At 38.3% G+C, this 17,202-nt stretch overlaps 1 protein-coding gene across 7 annotated transcripts in view; it reads right to left on the minus strand.

Annotated features, from left to right (window-relative positions):
• The window catches only part of LOC131041905 (uncharacterized), a 170,194-nt gene that overhangs the window by 129,812 nt on the left and 23,180 nt on the right, over positions 1–17,202 (minus strand). The window lies entirely within an intron of this gene.

The following is a 17,202-nucleotide window of genomic DNA, read 5'->3' on the forward strand; positions in this document are numbered from 1 at the left end:
TTTCGCAGAGTTTTTGGGCATGTTCACAATCATTTCGGGCCTGTTTTAAGCCGTGCGAAGGGTTTTTAACCTATTCTAAGCTGCGTGAAGGGGTACATGGCTTCCATTTTTTTTCTCTACCAAAAAAAGGTATTTCCGATTTTGATTTTCCTCTGTTTTTATCTTAGTGATTTCCATTTCGATTTTTTATTTTTATGGATGCATTTTTTTAAAAAAATTTAATCATTCCTGGTAAGTTTGTAACAGTCAACATTGTATGGCATTATATCCCAAAGCATGATCGATGATTATTAATATTGATTAATAATTTAATAGTTAATACAGTAGTACTTAATAATAATATTATACTACATATTTAATTAAATATGTATTATAATATTATTATTAAGTATTATTATATTAACTATTAAATTATTATAAATATGTAGTATAATACTATTATTAAGTATTACTGTATTAACTATTAAATTATTAATCATCAGGCATGCTTATTTAAAAATTAATATTTATATTATTCATCCTATTGTTTAATCGTAATATTGTTCACAAGTGATCTAAGGAACAACAGAGAAGAATGAGAATATCTAAATAATATTGTGTTAAATTTAATAAATTAATACTGTTGATTTCATTTCTTAATTGTTTTACCAATTTTAAATATACAATTACACTAGTTACCATTATACTTCCCAAATAAACTTACAACTGTAAAAATAAAAATAAGGGTAGGAGCAAACTACGTACTCTCTATTAGGTTTAGACAACGTCACAATCCTCTATAGTTCACATTATCAAACTAGAAAAACAGTAACAATAATCACAAAAAAAAGTAATTTATCAAAAATTAATAAATTATTACACAAAATTTGGAATAAACACTTAGAAGTATCATATTGATACACAAAGAAATTAAATTAAGAAATAAAATACCACAAATTTAACAATACAAAGATGAGAGAATTGGACCTAAGACAATCAAACTCAGAAATTACGCACAGAATCTAATATTCTTTTGTTTTAATTTTTTGTTCAGGTTCAAAATGTCAGGTGGAGGAAGACAAGGGTTGTACCCACTATGGAAGTATGTTGACCGTGTTCCGGGGCCAAAAGGATCAAGTGGAACATCCACTATCAAATGCAAACTTCGTGATTTGGGGTGTAAAGGTACCTACACGAGGGTGAAGGCTCATTTCCTCCACCTGCCATGTAATGGTGTTGAATTTTGTTAAAATGAGTCTAAAAGATATGATGCTTTGAGAGAACAAGAAAGGGCTGGTGGGAAAGTTGCTATGCGAAGCTCTCATGCTTCAACAACAGGGGCAACTACTGCAGCTTACAGTCATAATATAGAGTCAGAGGTGGATGTGATTCTAGATGTGTAGCAACTGAACAAGCTCACAAAAGACCACACATTGGCAGCTCAAACCCCATTGGAAGATTGTTTGATGTGTAAGGTCGAGAAGCAGTTGATGCAGCCATTGGACGATTCTTTTATGCAAATGGAATACCATTTAATATTGCTCGCTCTCCATTCTATGAAGAGATGGTTTGTGCTATCAATAATGCACCAACGAGCTATAAACCACCTGGGTATGAGAAGCTTCGCACTACTCTAGTTGATAAAGAAAAAAGTCGATTAGAGGAACAAATTGCACCATTGAAAAGAGTGTGGGCTCAAGAAGGATGTAATATTGTGATGGATGGGTGGACAAATGCTAGGAATCTACTTAATATCATGGTAACATGCAGCAAAGGGCCTTATTTTTTGAAGGCGATAGATTGTTCAAGGCAAGAAAAAAATGCAGAATTTCTTCATAACCAACTATGTGACAGCATTGAGGAGGTGGGGGCATCACATGTAGTCCAAGTTGTTACTAATGCTGCCCCTGTTTGTAAAGCAGCAGGCATGTTGGTGCAATAGAGGTACAGGCAGATATTTTGGACACCATGTTGTGTGCATTCATTGAATTATGCTCTCAAAGATATTGGCAAGTTCCAATGGATTTCACATCTCATAGAGAAGGGCAGAAAGGTACAAATGTTCATATGTAACCATCACCACACACAAGCCATTTATCATAAATTTGCCAAGGTGGAAATTCTCAAACCTATTGATACACATTTTGCTTCTTACTTCATTCTTCTTGACCACCTTTGTGAGGTCAAAGGTGTGTTCCACGGTTGTTAGTGATGCATGGGCAGCTTGGAAACAATCTACATCAGATATTGTAGTTGAGGTGAGAGCTATGGTCCTTGATGAGCATTTTTGGGCTGATGTTAAGTTTGTTGTGGACTTTATTATGCCCATATGTGAGGTGATAATTTGCAGATTCAAACAAGGCATGTTTGGGAGAGGTTTATGAAGCAATAGATTCCATGTGTGAAAGAGTAAAGAAGATAACCAATGCAAAAGATATTTCTCTATATCCTTTGATAGAGGAAAAGTTACATAGAAGGTGGAACAAACTTAACACACCTCTTCTATGTGTTGACTATGCCCTTAATCCTAAATGGTATGATATAAAAGTGACCAAAAAGAGGGCTCCACATCAAGATAGAGAGGTAATGAAAGGATTTTGGGCTGCGGTTGTAAAGATCTATGGCCGAGGTGAGGAAGCTTCAGTTATGAGGACTCAATGGAATAAGCTTCAGTCATTAAATAATTATTACTAGTTGTCTAAAGGTGAAAATTTTAAAAAGGCAACTTAGTGTAATTATTTATTAAAATCGTGTTTTAAGTTGTTGCTCAAGGGGAATGTCTAGGCACAAGGGGGTCTTTTTGCACATGATGGATTACTATTTATTTTGAAAAAAGAGTTTGTGGAGGAAAAAGGGAATTGTTACTTTTTATTTATTCATTTTTTCCCTCCAGAATGTTAAAAAAGGAGTTGAGGACACACTTGAGAGGTTAGCCATGTCATTAAATTTACTTCTACTACAGAGAGAGTCTGTATTCTTTTCTCATTTTCTTTGAGGGCGAAAACCCTCTTGAAAAAACTGCTTTTAGGGATAAATACCCCCTCCTCTCCACCCGCACCCCAGCTGGTTGAAGTGATTTCATCCAATAATCACCAATGAGCTGCAAAGTGAACTTTTTTCTAGTTGTGGTGCAAAATGGATACTTAGACATATCTCGATTTCATATTTTGGGATTGTTGATATTGTTTATATTTGCAGTGTTGTTGAACGATTTTTTTGGAGATTTGTTGCAAGTCGTACACCTTGCTTCCAGGCTGTACGATTTTGAGGAGCTCATTGTTGGGTATTATAATCCATTTTTCCCTGATATTTGAATAAGATTGCAAGTCCTATAGTGTTGAGGAAGAAAGTGAAGTTTTTATGGATTGTAACACTCCATATACTACTTGTACCTATCACTAAGGAGCATGTGAATAGGGGTGGTGTGAAAATCAGAGATTCACTAGTAAAATATGTTTATCTATTACTAAAGGAAAGAGATACATTTATAGGAATATAAAATACCGTAGATATTTAATATACCAACTAACTACCTACACACTATAGAAGACATTTAAGATGTCAACTAACTAGATACATTATTGACCATTAACAGAATAAAGAAATATTATTCTAACACCCTCCCTTAATGGTCAACCTATCAAAAACACCAAGTTGCCCCCTGAATTTTACAAACTTATCGGAGCTCAGAGACTTGGTGAGAATATCCGCAGTCTGATCCGCTATGGGAACATACTGCAACTTAATTGATCCGTCTTCTACCAGCTTGCGGATGTAGTAACAATGAAGTTCGACATGCTTAGTACGTTCATGGAAGATTGGATTTTTTGCCACTTTGAGCACCCCTTGATTATCAGTATACAAGGGAGAAGGACCTGCTTGTGGCATCACATGCAACCTTGACAGTTCCCGAGCATTCGGCTTCAGTCGAGGAAAGAGCCAAGGCCTGTTGCTTCTTGCTGCTCCAAGTGACAGCACTTGTACCCAAACTGTATACATACCCAGAAGTGGATTTTTTGTCATCCACTGATCCTTCCCAATAAGAATCAGTATAACCAATCAACTTTGGATCGTTGCACCTGCTATATAGAATGTCATAGTCTGAACTGCCTTTTACATATCGCAGCACTCGCTTCGCTACAATCCAATGGTCAGTTTTTGGGGCTGTCATGAAGCGAGAGATGTAGCTAACAACAAAATTGATGTCAAGTCTAGTGGCAATGAGAAAGATGAGGTTGCCTACTAGTTGTCTGAAGTTGATTTCATAAACTGTAGGTGAATCAGACTTGGCAGATAACTTCAGCCCTTTCTCCATAGGTGTGGAAGCAGGTTTACAATGCTGCATTCGAAAATTGTCAAGCAAATTGCGGGCATACTTGGACTATGAAATAAAGATATTGTCATCAGTCTGCCACACTTCAACACCTAAGCAATAATGGAGAAGCCCCAAATCTGTCATGTCAAAAGCTTGGCACAAGTCCTGTTTGATGGCTGTAATCAAATGTGTTGAATTGCCAGTAATGATCAAGTCACCCATGTAGACAACAAGAAAAAGAATATCATCACCGAAGAGTTTGACATAAGATTAGTGTCAACGGGACTGTGCTGAAAACCATGTTCAACCAAATACTGATCAATCTTGAAGTACCAAGCCCGAGGGGCTTGCTTCAGGCCATATAGGGCTTTTACCAATCTGCAAACCTGATGTTCCTTACCAGAAACCTTGAAGCCAGGAGGTTGAGTCATATAAATTTCTTCCTGCAACTCACCATTGAGGAATGCACTCTTAACATCTATCTGGTGAAGTTTCCATCCAAACTAAGTTGCAATGGCGAGAAGAAGATGAATGGTGCTCATCTTGGCAGTAGGAGCAAAAGTCTCCTCGTAGTCAATGCCCTCCCACTGTGTAAATCCCCGAGCAACCAATCTGGCCTTGTACTTATCCAAAGTACCATCTGCATGATACTTGAATTTATACGCCCATTTACAACTAATAGGTTTCTTCCCATGAGGCAAACCAGAAAGAACACAAGTGTTATTCTTTAGAAGACTATGGTATTCTGCCTCCATAGCCTTTTCCCACTCAGAAATCCCTTTAGCCTCGGAATATGTCTAGTGCTCATGGATGCTATGGATGTTGGCCATAAGTGCCAAGTTGACTGTATTCTGCTGCTTTCTCTTTCGGCGAGCTGATCTATCCTCGAGAAACTCATCATCACGAAGATCTCCTATTGTCTTGGCCCACCAATTAGGCCTGAGGGTAGAAGTACCAACATCTGGCATTGGAGGAACAACATCCCCTGGAGTTTCCGAAACAAAGTCATCTGGATGTGAATCCTGTGAAAAATCAAGTGGTGTTGGATCGGTAGATTCCTCATCTTCAGAGTCAGAATGCTTTGAAGCCCTCCCATCATGGGAACTAAGAGGAAGACGAACACCAACATTAGAAGTCTGCACAAACTGAGTCGCAGGACTAGGAGTAGTAGAAGGCATAAATGGACCAGTAGTCTCATCAACCACAACATCACGACTAAAAATGAGATGATCTGTCTCCACATCAATCAACCTGTAGGCCTTGTGGTTGTCATTGTAACCAGTAAACATAAGTGTTTGGCTCTTTGAATCCAGCTTAGCACGATTGGCGTCTGGAATCCATACATGAGCAGTAGAACCAAAGACCTTCAAATGGCCCACTTTAGGCTTGCCACCTGACCAGGCTTCTTCACGAATCATCTTCTTAATGGCATGTGTAGCTGACCGATCCAGGAGGTAGACTACAATGTGTTGACGTGGCTAAAATCGCATTGCTACTTCATCCGGTCAATGCAGAATAGAATGATCTCGCCGAGTATCCTATCCTCTCTTGAGATAAGGAAATCCCCAATGTTGGTTTAGTTGATCAATGGGGACGACCTCAAGGTTTCGATTGTTAGGTCTTGACTGCGGGATAACTCAGTGATTGATGTGATTTGCTGGGAGCACAAGGGGACTTACGTTTTGCAACAAGGTGGTCTGTATCTGACTCTCGGACTAGGAAATAAAAGAAAAAGAGAAGGGTTCAAGAAGCCTAAGGACAAGGATGATAACAGTTGATGCAGCGGGTAGACAGATTTCAATAAACCAGTTCTTGTTTCGCCAGAGACACCCTCGCAACTAGACAAGAACGGTGCAAGCTCCAAGGGATGAAGGATTTTCAGACCGGAGACGCACGTTTTAGGCACCCAATTCTGGCGCAACCTAAGACGAACACCTGCAATTGAACTAAGCACAATTTGGGTTCAAACTAACGATGCACGGTGACCTACAATCAGCAGACCCCCAAATGTATGAACTAGAAATGCATCAAATACCCCTCCACACTTCACCATTAAAATCCCTTCACTCTAAAATTAACCAGCTGAAAGAAACAATGCAAACAGACTAAAACAAAGACAACAAACACCATATTTCAATGTTCATATATTTGCTTCTACTGCCATTACAACAATTTTTGCAGCATCTCTATGTTATTCCTAAAATCTAACCTATTCTAACTCTAAAATCTAGCTAAAGAATTCTAACCCTTTACAAAAGAAAGGCCTCTACCTTTTATAGATTTTACATGTTGAACCGGTGGCCAGGATTGGCTGCATCCAAGGGCTGCAACCTGCCATCTAGAAGCTGGCAGCCTTAACCCATGCCCATTAAACTCTCAGTCATCCACCCAACCACTATCTCAACTACCTCCAACTGTCTGGATTCAATTTGAGTCTATCCGGTAGTTGGACATAACTGACCTGTGTCCCCTCTGTTTTAAAATATCTTGAGTGGGACCCACAGGCAGTCTTACATTAAAACAATTTCAGTTCTTAAAACTGAATTTCTGGAATTAAATCTAGCTGTGTATTTCTCAGGAATGAATACTTCGAGCATTCTATATGTTCTTCGATCTTTGGTCGCGGGTGAATCTCAACTTTGTGGTATGGGGCACGCTTCCCCATGCTCGGTTTAGATCTCGCGCTCATGCCGCGTGTTCCTGCATCTTCTTCTTCAGCCTTAAGCGCCTGGCTTTGTCGTTTCAGGCTTTCGCCTGGTTCTTTCCAACAACGTCCTGCAAACAATCAATTTTAACCCACATTAATCATTTGAAAAATTAACTAAATTAATTTGACAAATATTAAATTTTATTTACTGACGTCGAGCCTCTCTCATAATGAATTTTGGGCATTGGACACCTTTTGAGAGATTTCATTCTAAATGTTTTTCGCCTTCTCCTTCGAATTTTGTAGTCCCTTTTGTGAGATTTCATTCATTTAAGAAGACGATTTTGCATGGAGTTTAGACTTCTACTTGACCTCACTGGACTTGATGATTTTTGAGCTATCTGAAGGTTTTTTGCGTTATTTTCATTTTCGCTCAAATGCCTTTTCATGGCAATTTCAAGCTTCTTGGGAGGTTTGCGCAATTTTTGACTTTGTTTAAATATGCCCCCCCTTTGCCAATTTCAGGCTAAGGCTTTGCAAATTTCTCTAAAATGCCGAACTTCAGCCTTTGCTAATGATTCTCGAGGCTAAACATCTTAACTTTTCGGCCCACTGAGCCTTTTGGCGAATTTTAAACTCATTTATCCTTTTTCGGTTTGTAAACCGAATTTGAAAATTTATGATTTTCGGGTTTCATTGAGCTCTTTGGTTTAAAACAATATACCGCGCGAGTTTGATCTCCCCTTGCCTGATTTCGTAAACTTAAAAAAAAAGGGTTAATGGCGCGATTTCTATTGTTCATTTTCGGCTTGGAGGGACATTTTGTTAACTTAAGGCGCTTTCTTTTGCGGGCAAGTTGACCCTTTGTAATACGCAATTTTGGGGGAGAGAATGAATTTCGAGAGATTGAGGCGAACTTAACCCTTTGGTTTTCGGCCTAAAATGGAGAATGGCGCGATTATATTCTCTCCCAAGTTTTCGGCTTACTGAGACCCTTTGCGAGATTGTGAAGCTTCATCATTTTCGGCCTCAATGACCATTTCACAAAATTGAATCCTCCATAATTTCGGCCTATATACCTTGGAATACGCGTTTTTTGAAATTTTCGGCTTGGAGGTAGATTCGTGAGATTGCGAAGACCTTAAGTTTTCGGGCCAAAAGGAGATTCTGCATATTTTAAACGTGACTTTAGTTTTACTAGCCACTTTCGGGCTAAATGGATTTTCAAGCCGATATTCATTTTTTGTGACTTTCGGCCTATCTACGCGATTTGGCGACTTGGTTTTCGGGTTGAATGGTCGTTTTGTGAATTCGGCCTAGAGGGCGATTTTGAGATTTTCGGCTCATTTGCAAGCCTGAACTTTCCGGACCTACTCTCGCACCTCTCTCGGGGAGGGACATTTTCAGCCACTAAGGAAAAAATGTGGCAACTAGTTTGGATGATTTTCTCTTTGTTCGTTTTTCAAAATGCCTCTCTTCGTCATCAAATGCGGGCCTCTGGCTCAAAATGGACGAATTTGGCTTGGCGATTTTAGAGGAATGTATGCGAGCTCACCGTGAATGGTTTCAGATGCCCTCTGTTTGAATATCCTCTCCACACGCAAGCAGACCGAAGACAAAATGGGGGGTCCCCTATCCAAGACGGGGATTGGGTGCAAAATGCACAACACAATGTAAACTGCTTCAACCTAGTATTTCTCAGGAAAATTTCTATGCTCTATCATAGAATGATCCATTTCAGTAATGGTGCAATTCCTACGTTCAACAACACCATTCTGCTAAAGGGTGTATGGTGTGGTGAGTTGGCGCTTAATGCCATGTGTAGCACAAAATGTAGAGAAGTCGGTGGAACAAAACTACCCCCCATTATCTGACCTTAGAGTGATAATCTGAGAACCGGATTCTTTCTCAACTAAGGCCTTAAACTGCTGAAATGCACTAAACACATCTGATTTATTCTTGAGAAAATACACCCACATTTTCTGACTGAAATCATCAACAAATAATAAAAATTACCTGGACCCAGTAACAGATGGAGTGTTCATTGGCCCACATACATCAGCGTGAACCAATTGAAGGACCTTGGAGGCTCCCCAAGAATCGCCATCTGAGAATGGTGTCTGATGCTGCTTCCCAGCTTGACAGGCTCCACATACTCCATGATTTTGAGGTTGGATCTCAGGTAGACCAGCAACCAAACCCTCCCGAGATAACTGAGAGAGATAGTGCATGTTTAAGTGCCCATAACGCTGATGCCAAAGTGTTCTGATGGATGTGCTCCTAGCAGCCAGAGAGTGCTCCTGAGAATTGTCAGAATCAACAAGTCTATACAAACCATGATCCTCAAGTCCCATAGCGATTGTAGTACGAGTCTCCCTATCAACAATGTTGCAGGTGGACGAACTGAAGACAACGTCTAATTGAGGAGAATGCCTCATGATCTGACTAACAGAGAAGATTATGTTCCATGCCTGGAACATAGTAAACATCAGGAAAAATTAAATTTCTACCTCCTGAGTGAATCTGGACAGTGCCCTTACTAGCAACTGTGTACTCCTCTAAAGATTACTGAATCCGAGAATGGTTCAAATTTCGTGAACCAATCCCGACGATGAGTAAAATGCCGCAAAGCCCCTGAATCAATATACCAAGAAAAAGAGTGTATTGGATCTGCTATTCTCTTGGCCATATAAGCACAGAATGCAGATTCTTTCTGCTCAGAGTGCTCTACGACATTTGCCTTTTGTTGAGACCCTCCCTACTTCTTTTGTTCAAAAGCCAATCGAATTTGACACTCGGCCTTCATGTGACCAAACTTATGACAATAATTGCACTGAACATTCTTCTTCTTGTCCTGAGAAGAACCAGCGCCTTTCGACTAAGAAGATTGAGCCTTCCCATTGTTCTTAGCAAAAGATTTGGTAGAGAACGCTTGCTCGGTGGAGGTGGAACTGGTACTACTTCCAAACTGTTGTCGCCACCGATCTTGCTGTAAAAGCTTGTTAAAAAGATCGAGAAACTTCAAATCAACATCAGTGGAAGTGATATTGAGTGTTTTGATGAAATGCTCATAAGATTTGGGCAAACTCTTCAAAGTGATGATGATCATGTCCTCTTCCTCCATTGTGCAACCAATAGCCTCAAGTTGATCACGGATGTCCTTGATCTTTGTCAAGTGATCCTGCAGAGGTGTCCTCTCGTCCATCATAATCGAAAAGAGCATGTTCTTCATAAAGAATGCTCTGCTCTTGTTAGAGCTTTCATGAAGACTCTTCAAATGATCACATATCTCCTTCGCAATTTTTCCGAACGAACCCTGAGTAGCTACTCATCGGTGACGAAGAGTTTAATGAGCATGACTGCTTCCCAGTTGCACTCATCCCATTTGTCCTAATCTTTTCCGGCAATAGTTGGACATGAAGACGTGCCCAGCACAACTGCATCAAGACATCGGTATTCAAAAATTGTCAACATGCGCTGCTTCCAGGTGTTGTAGTTGCAGTCGTTGAATTTTTGGCTACTTTCAAGCATAATGTTTGTCAGAGATGTCATCACGTACCCCGAGGTCGGACTGGTGAAGGCACAAATTCCAATGCATGAAAACCAACAGATGAAAACCCTAGCACGGTTTTCAAGGCAAAAAAATATTCGGAAGACCCAGAAAAATTTGAAAGCAACCCAAAAGAGATCTCGACAAACCCACAAATAATCTGCAATCGAAAAAAGAAATTGCCTTAAAATAGAGGGTCAAAACCCTAGATGAATTTGCAAAAACCCTAGATGACCATTAAAGCTTAGAAAAATTGCAGAAAATCGAATGTCTGCAAACCCAAGCGCATGAAAAAAGTACTGAGGGTTCTTCAAACCCTAGGCAGCTTGAATAGCGATGCACAAATTAAAATCGCGAAACCCTAAGTGTGGAATAATACAGAGGTCGTCGCCACTAAACAAGTCTAAGCTCACAAATCGCAACGCCGAAAATTGTTGCGCAACACTCACAGGCACGGGTACAAAAAGAAAAAACACACAGATTGCACGAAAAATATCGCAGCAAAAGCTCACAATGAATCACAAGTAGAGGAGTCGTGAAAAATAAATCGCAATATATGCAGAGGTTAAGTCATGATTTTCGTTTGATATGGGCATAGTAAAAAAAGACGAGTCGAGCCACCAGAAAAACACAGAAGACGGGTGCCTAAAATTGTAGAACACAGAATGCAGGCAAAAAAAATCGCAACTTATAGGTGTTGAAACCAAAAACGCGAAAGAAAAAATCGCGTTTAAGCACCCACGCACAAGCCAAAAATTTGACAGAAAACCCTAGACGGGTTTTTGGAAAAATAACTGGAATAATCTTGAAAAAAAATCACTAATTAAAAATTAGGATTACAATTTTTTTTCAGAAAAATTCACCTGTGCTCTGATACCATGTGAAAATCAGAGATTCACTAGTAAAATATGCTTATCTCTTGCTTAAGGAAAGAGATACATTTATAGGCATATAAAATACTGTAGATATTTAATATGCCAACTAACTACCTACACACTACAGAAGACATTTAAGATGTCAACTAACTAAATACATTATTGACCATTAACAGAATAAAGAAATATTATTCTAACGGCTGGTAAAGCACCACAAGTTTCCAGAATGTTTCCGGTGTTATGGTGGTGCCCAACTCTCCCAACCTCTCTTCTATCACCTGTAATAACCCCGGTAAGACTGTTTAATTGCTTTTTCCTAATTTCAACACTTCCAACTTATATTAAGACAGCAATCTATCACTCTAGCAAATTCAGATTTCTTACATCAGAATTTCTAAACAAAATGGAAACTCAGATCACAATTGCAAAATACATTCCAAGAAATCAAAACTTTTAGACTTGACAAACAAAATTTCAATTTCAGACCTTGGTATTCAAAATTTGACTGTTGTTTTTTTTAAATCTTACACAATGCCCTGATCAGGCAGGCAATGATCATGGAAGATGATTTTATGCAGATTACACATATCTAGAACATCCATTTACAGCTTAGTGCTTTTCATTTAATCAAAAAGATAATGCACATGTACATAGATAATCGCACTGGGCTGGAGATCTCAGGTACATGTGTCTTCCAACTCTGTAGTGCTGATTACTTTGCTAGTGTCAAAGAAAAACAGCAAAGTAGGAAATTACGAACCATGGTTTCCAAAAACCCAATCATTGAGTGCGCAGGATCTCATGATCCAGGTCCCAACAATGAACTCCTCACATTGGTGCCTGGTAAAACTACAAGGCAATATCATCCAATTAATTCCATGCTAATTCCTGATGGAGGAATAGCTCCCAATGGCAAGGTAGGGGTCTCATCCTATCTGACCAATGCCTCCTAAGGATTCTGTCTCATAGGCAAATTATTTTGCAAATGGCAAGTGGAATATCTTCTCTGCTTTAAATTAAAACTTGTCCTTCCTTTACTATCTGATTGCACAGATTAAACCAATCAAGTCGGCCTCATTAAAATCACATTCTAGTTGGCAGCCAAAATACAAATTGTCAAGGTTGGCCACAAGAAAATATTTTATTTTTTATTATAATTAAATTAATAGAAAGTTCTATTATTATTGCATGTTAGTGTTAGAAAACACTTTTGTTTGTGTGTTGCAAGTCAGCTCAAGGGGTTGGGGACATGACATTACCTAGGCATTGGAATCTTTGAGTTTTCATGGTGTGTAACGTGTTTGGTGATGCACAAGATGTTGTACATGAAATAAACATTTACATATAAGTGACATTTATATATGAACATTTACTTATTTATATTTAAGTTATATTTCATGTATATAATTTTATGATGTTGGATTGGGTTTCAGGTCTTTAGGAGTTACAATGCAAATTCTAGTTTTGGAGGATCTTATAACTTTTTAGACAGTCTAATTTCAGTAATCATCAGTTTTCAGTGTACTCTCAGCTTATATTCAGTTATGTTATGACAGTTCGATAGCAACAATAGAGTCCCATCAAACCTGCGATCTGCCTTGTTTCATCTTCCAAAGGTATATTCATGTTGAGCATTTGAATACTTGTTTCTCTATGCAATTTGGTTCACTTCTTGGTTGTTGCAGCAGGCTTTATTTAAGATCAGCACTTTATTGATGAGCACACGATTATACTGAGAGTGGGGGGGGCGGGCGAGGGTGAATCAATATAATACAATTCTTTACTTTTTCAAGCTTAATATCATAAGCATGTCGATTGCACAATATCATACACATAAAATGCAACAATTACACAACAAAAGTAGAACAAACGATTTACGTGGAAACCATAACAAAATATTGCTTATATAAATACTTTTTCTTACAACTTTGTAGGCACCAGCCCACAAGTTACACTAATCCCCTCTGATGTAGGGGCATCCCCTTGGATTCAGTCTGGGGAAAACTTAGTTCCTATCACCACATGGACAAGTAGTTGGAAGGGTCATTAGGGAGATTAGTTTCAGCGGGAGAAGTTGAGAAGTTAAGGATGGTTAAGAATCGACAGTTAGAGTAGGAAAGATCGAGCAGAGCAATAAATGGGAAACCAGAGAATAAGGGCGGCAAGAGATGAAAGAGAAAAATGCCGACTGGAAAAGGCCAAGTTGGGCCGAAGTGGAAGAGGACAAATAGGGAAGGTGAAGGCCAATTGGAAGAATCGGAATAAAAGAGTGAGAAGAAGGAAACTGATTCCATGTGAATTCAACAGAAGGGAATCAAACGAAAGTGGAGAGAACAGCCATCATTGCGGAAGGATAACGTTGACAACAAGGCAGACGAAGGAGAGCAGATCAATGTCAGATAGAAGGATGTGAATGTGAAGAGAGAAACTTAGAGGCAGGAAGGAGGAAGGGGTTCAAGTGTATTGGAGAGTTGAGGAACCACAACGGAGCACGTAGAGAGGAAGACCATTGTATGGCCAATATTTGTAACAAAACGTTTAAGGTGGATGTAGTTAAAACTTCTTACTGTCAATAAGCATGCATTTGTAAGCAAAGAATATTTGCATGTCCATATTGTGTTAAGACATTTGACTTGTTAATGGAGGGTTCTTTGTGTGATGATACTATATTCTGTATTTCCTGAAGTTTCTGTCATTGAGAAGTTGTGGCTACAATAATGAATTATATGCACTTAAGTTTTCTGTTCTCTTTCTGAATATCAGATTGCTAGTGTTCTGGATTCAGTTCCTATCATTAATGTGTTCTGCTACAAAATCCAGTTAGTCTCTGTTCTATTCCTGACGCTGTATTGACAGGAAGTCTATGGAACTGGTTAATTTCCTGAACTTCCTATCATTATTGCCCTGTCATTTAATTGTAAGTTCCTGTGTGTTTGGTCATCTAATCTAGGCGTGCCATCACCCTCAATTTGTAGGCACCAACCCCCACTACTAAGCACCATCTTAGCGAGAGACACCAATCTCTCCTTTAGGATGCACCAACTTCCAAATTCTTTGATGAATGATATAGTTTTACTTCTTCACTCAAATCTGATCACAACTTCTGATTCAGAATAATGTAAGTCTTTCCTTTGTAAATCAGATCCACACACATACACCTTCCTTCACAAATTTTATTTAAATGATGCATACTCCTTTTTTTACAAAAACTGATCACATACATGGCAATGATTTCCTTCAAATCTGATAATAAAAAATATCAATGTCTTCCTTCTATATCTGCATATATCTTTTCTTTTGTCTCTGCACAATCTTCTTCTATATCAGATATTTACAAATCAGCTCAAAATTTCACCAAAATCTGTCTTAAATCCTTTATTGTAGTATATTCAATGCAATCAAAAAATTGCCCTTAAATCTGCATACATTTCTTCACAATCTTTATCCATTAAACCTTCATAAATCTTCTCCAAATTTCTTCAATATAAATCTGAAACACTCTTCATGTTTTCTGCTTTTACTTCTGCTCTAAATCAAATCATCTTCTATTCAATTTCCCTATTATTTGACTCATATCCCATCTCTCTTTTATACACTTCAAACCTCTTCATGAAGGGAGGCAAACTCCAATAGATGTATCTTTTACAAAAGGAAACAAATCTTTATAAAGCGCACATCACTGCTCTCTTCATGTCTTTTGCTTTTTGTCTTTATATGGAGTGCTTCACATTGGGTCAGCATCATTAAATGAGCATTATTTATATTTGAAAGCAATCTTAAATCTTGGCACTTAAGAAGTATGTCGACCCAAACAAACTAATGTTTAAATCTTTAGTTTAAACACTATCTTGGAGCTTTCTTCATGAGTAGTCGACCACCCCTTAAATATATTTACTGCCTCTTAATTACCATTATTCACTCTTTTCAGACTGATCGCTACTCTTTCTTTTCCTTTGATTATATGTTTGCTGAAATGGATGGAGTTAGCCTTCAATTATTAATCTTCAAATCTTCACTCCAAAAGCATCAAAGTTTAAATCTTTAATTTAAACCTTTAAGAGGATCGGTCATCACCTTAGAGGAGTCGGCCAAGATAGAAATTGGCCCAAATTAAATAAGCATCTTAAATTCCTCTATATATGAGGACAGCCACATTGAACTTTAATTCCCATTAGATCGGCCAGCGTAGTATTAATTTGTAAACCTTCAAATCATCTCAAGGAAGGAGATTCAATATTCTTTATCAACCTTATATCTCTGCTCCAGAAGTACCTTATAAAAATTGATCCAAATATGCTAATGTGAATTGCTCTAGTTATGCAACAATGTCTGCTCCAGAATTCCCTTCATCTTTGCTTTCATCAATGACATAACTGCTTTGACATCAATGACAACAATTTCCTACAATCTTTTATATTCATCAATGATAACAATAATGAAAATCTTCTTGACATCAATGACAACCTTTCCAACATTTATGTCAGCAGTCATACTTCCTCTTTGATGTTTATAACACATGTGAGCTAACTTTGTAATACCCTGGATGGTACCACTAGCAGGTTTCTTCCTTGCACTTTGATGTATTTTCTCACTGCACAAAATAAGTGAAAAGTACTTCATCTTTGATGTTTATAACACATGTGAGCTAACTTTGTAATACCCTGGACTAACTATCTTCACCTAATCATGAGACTATCTTCACCAGTTAGAAATAAATCATCAACATATAGAACCAGAATTAGCATTTCACCATAAAATACTTTAAAATAAATGTTAGGGTCAGCATCATTCTTATAAAATTCTAAACTGACTAAGTACTTATCAATTCTTTCATACCAAGCTCTAGGAGCTTGCTTGAGGCTGTGGAGAGTTTTCTTCAATCTGCACACATGAGATTCTCTATTATGAATCTAATAACCTTCAAATTGTTCAATATAGACTTCTTCCTCAATAACACCATTAAGGAAGGCAGTCTTTACATCGATCTGATGTAATTTCCGACCTTTGGCTACAGCAATAACTATAATAGTTCTAATGGAAGTATATCTAACAACAGGAGCAAATGTTTCTTCATAATCTATGCCTTCCTTTTGAGAAAAACAACGAGCTACAAATCTAGCTTTATATTTCTCTATACTACCATCAGTAGCATGTTTAATTTTAAACAACCATTTGGAAGAAACAACAGACTTACCTTTAGGTCTAGGCACAATATCCCAGACATCATTCTTGATGATGGATTGATACTCTTCGTCCATGGCTAACTTCCATGCTTGCTGGTTCATGGCTTCTTCCATGTTGGATGGTTCAGCCTCAATGATGTTGCAGCATAGTTGGAGAGCTTCTGAGGTCTCTTACTTTCTCTGAAAGTGCCACTAGGAGCTGCAAAATTTTCGGCATCTTGAATTGTGCTTCTAACCCAAAGAGGTCTTTTCTTGCTAACTGCAATGTCTCTAGGTCCATCAGTTGGAACAAGAGGCTCAGGAGGATCATCATGCTCAATAGGTTCAGGAGGTTCGATAGACTCCCTCTGAATCTCAGGGTTAGTATCACTATCCATATCATTGACTTCTTTATCAATATCAATAAGGGATCCTTTAGATTTCTTGAAAGCAATATTTTCTTCAAAGGTGACATCCCTACTTACCTCAATGTAACTTTGACCAGGAATGTAGATGCAAAATGCCTTGGAAGATTCACTATATCCAACAAGGATACCCTTCTTCCCGGAAGGCTCTAACTTAGTCCTCTTTTCCTTTGGCACATGAACATAGACAGTTTTTCCAAAGATCCTTAGGTGGCTGATATCTGGTTTGACTCCAGTGAAAGCTTCCTC

This window comes from Cryptomeria japonica, chromosome 1 (genome assembly GCF_030272615.1).
Source record: "Cryptomeria japonica chromosome 1, Sugi_1.0, whole genome shotgun sequence".
NCBI lineage: Eukaryota > Viridiplantae > Streptophyta > Pinopsida > Cupressales > Cupressaceae > Cryptomeria > Cryptomeria japonica.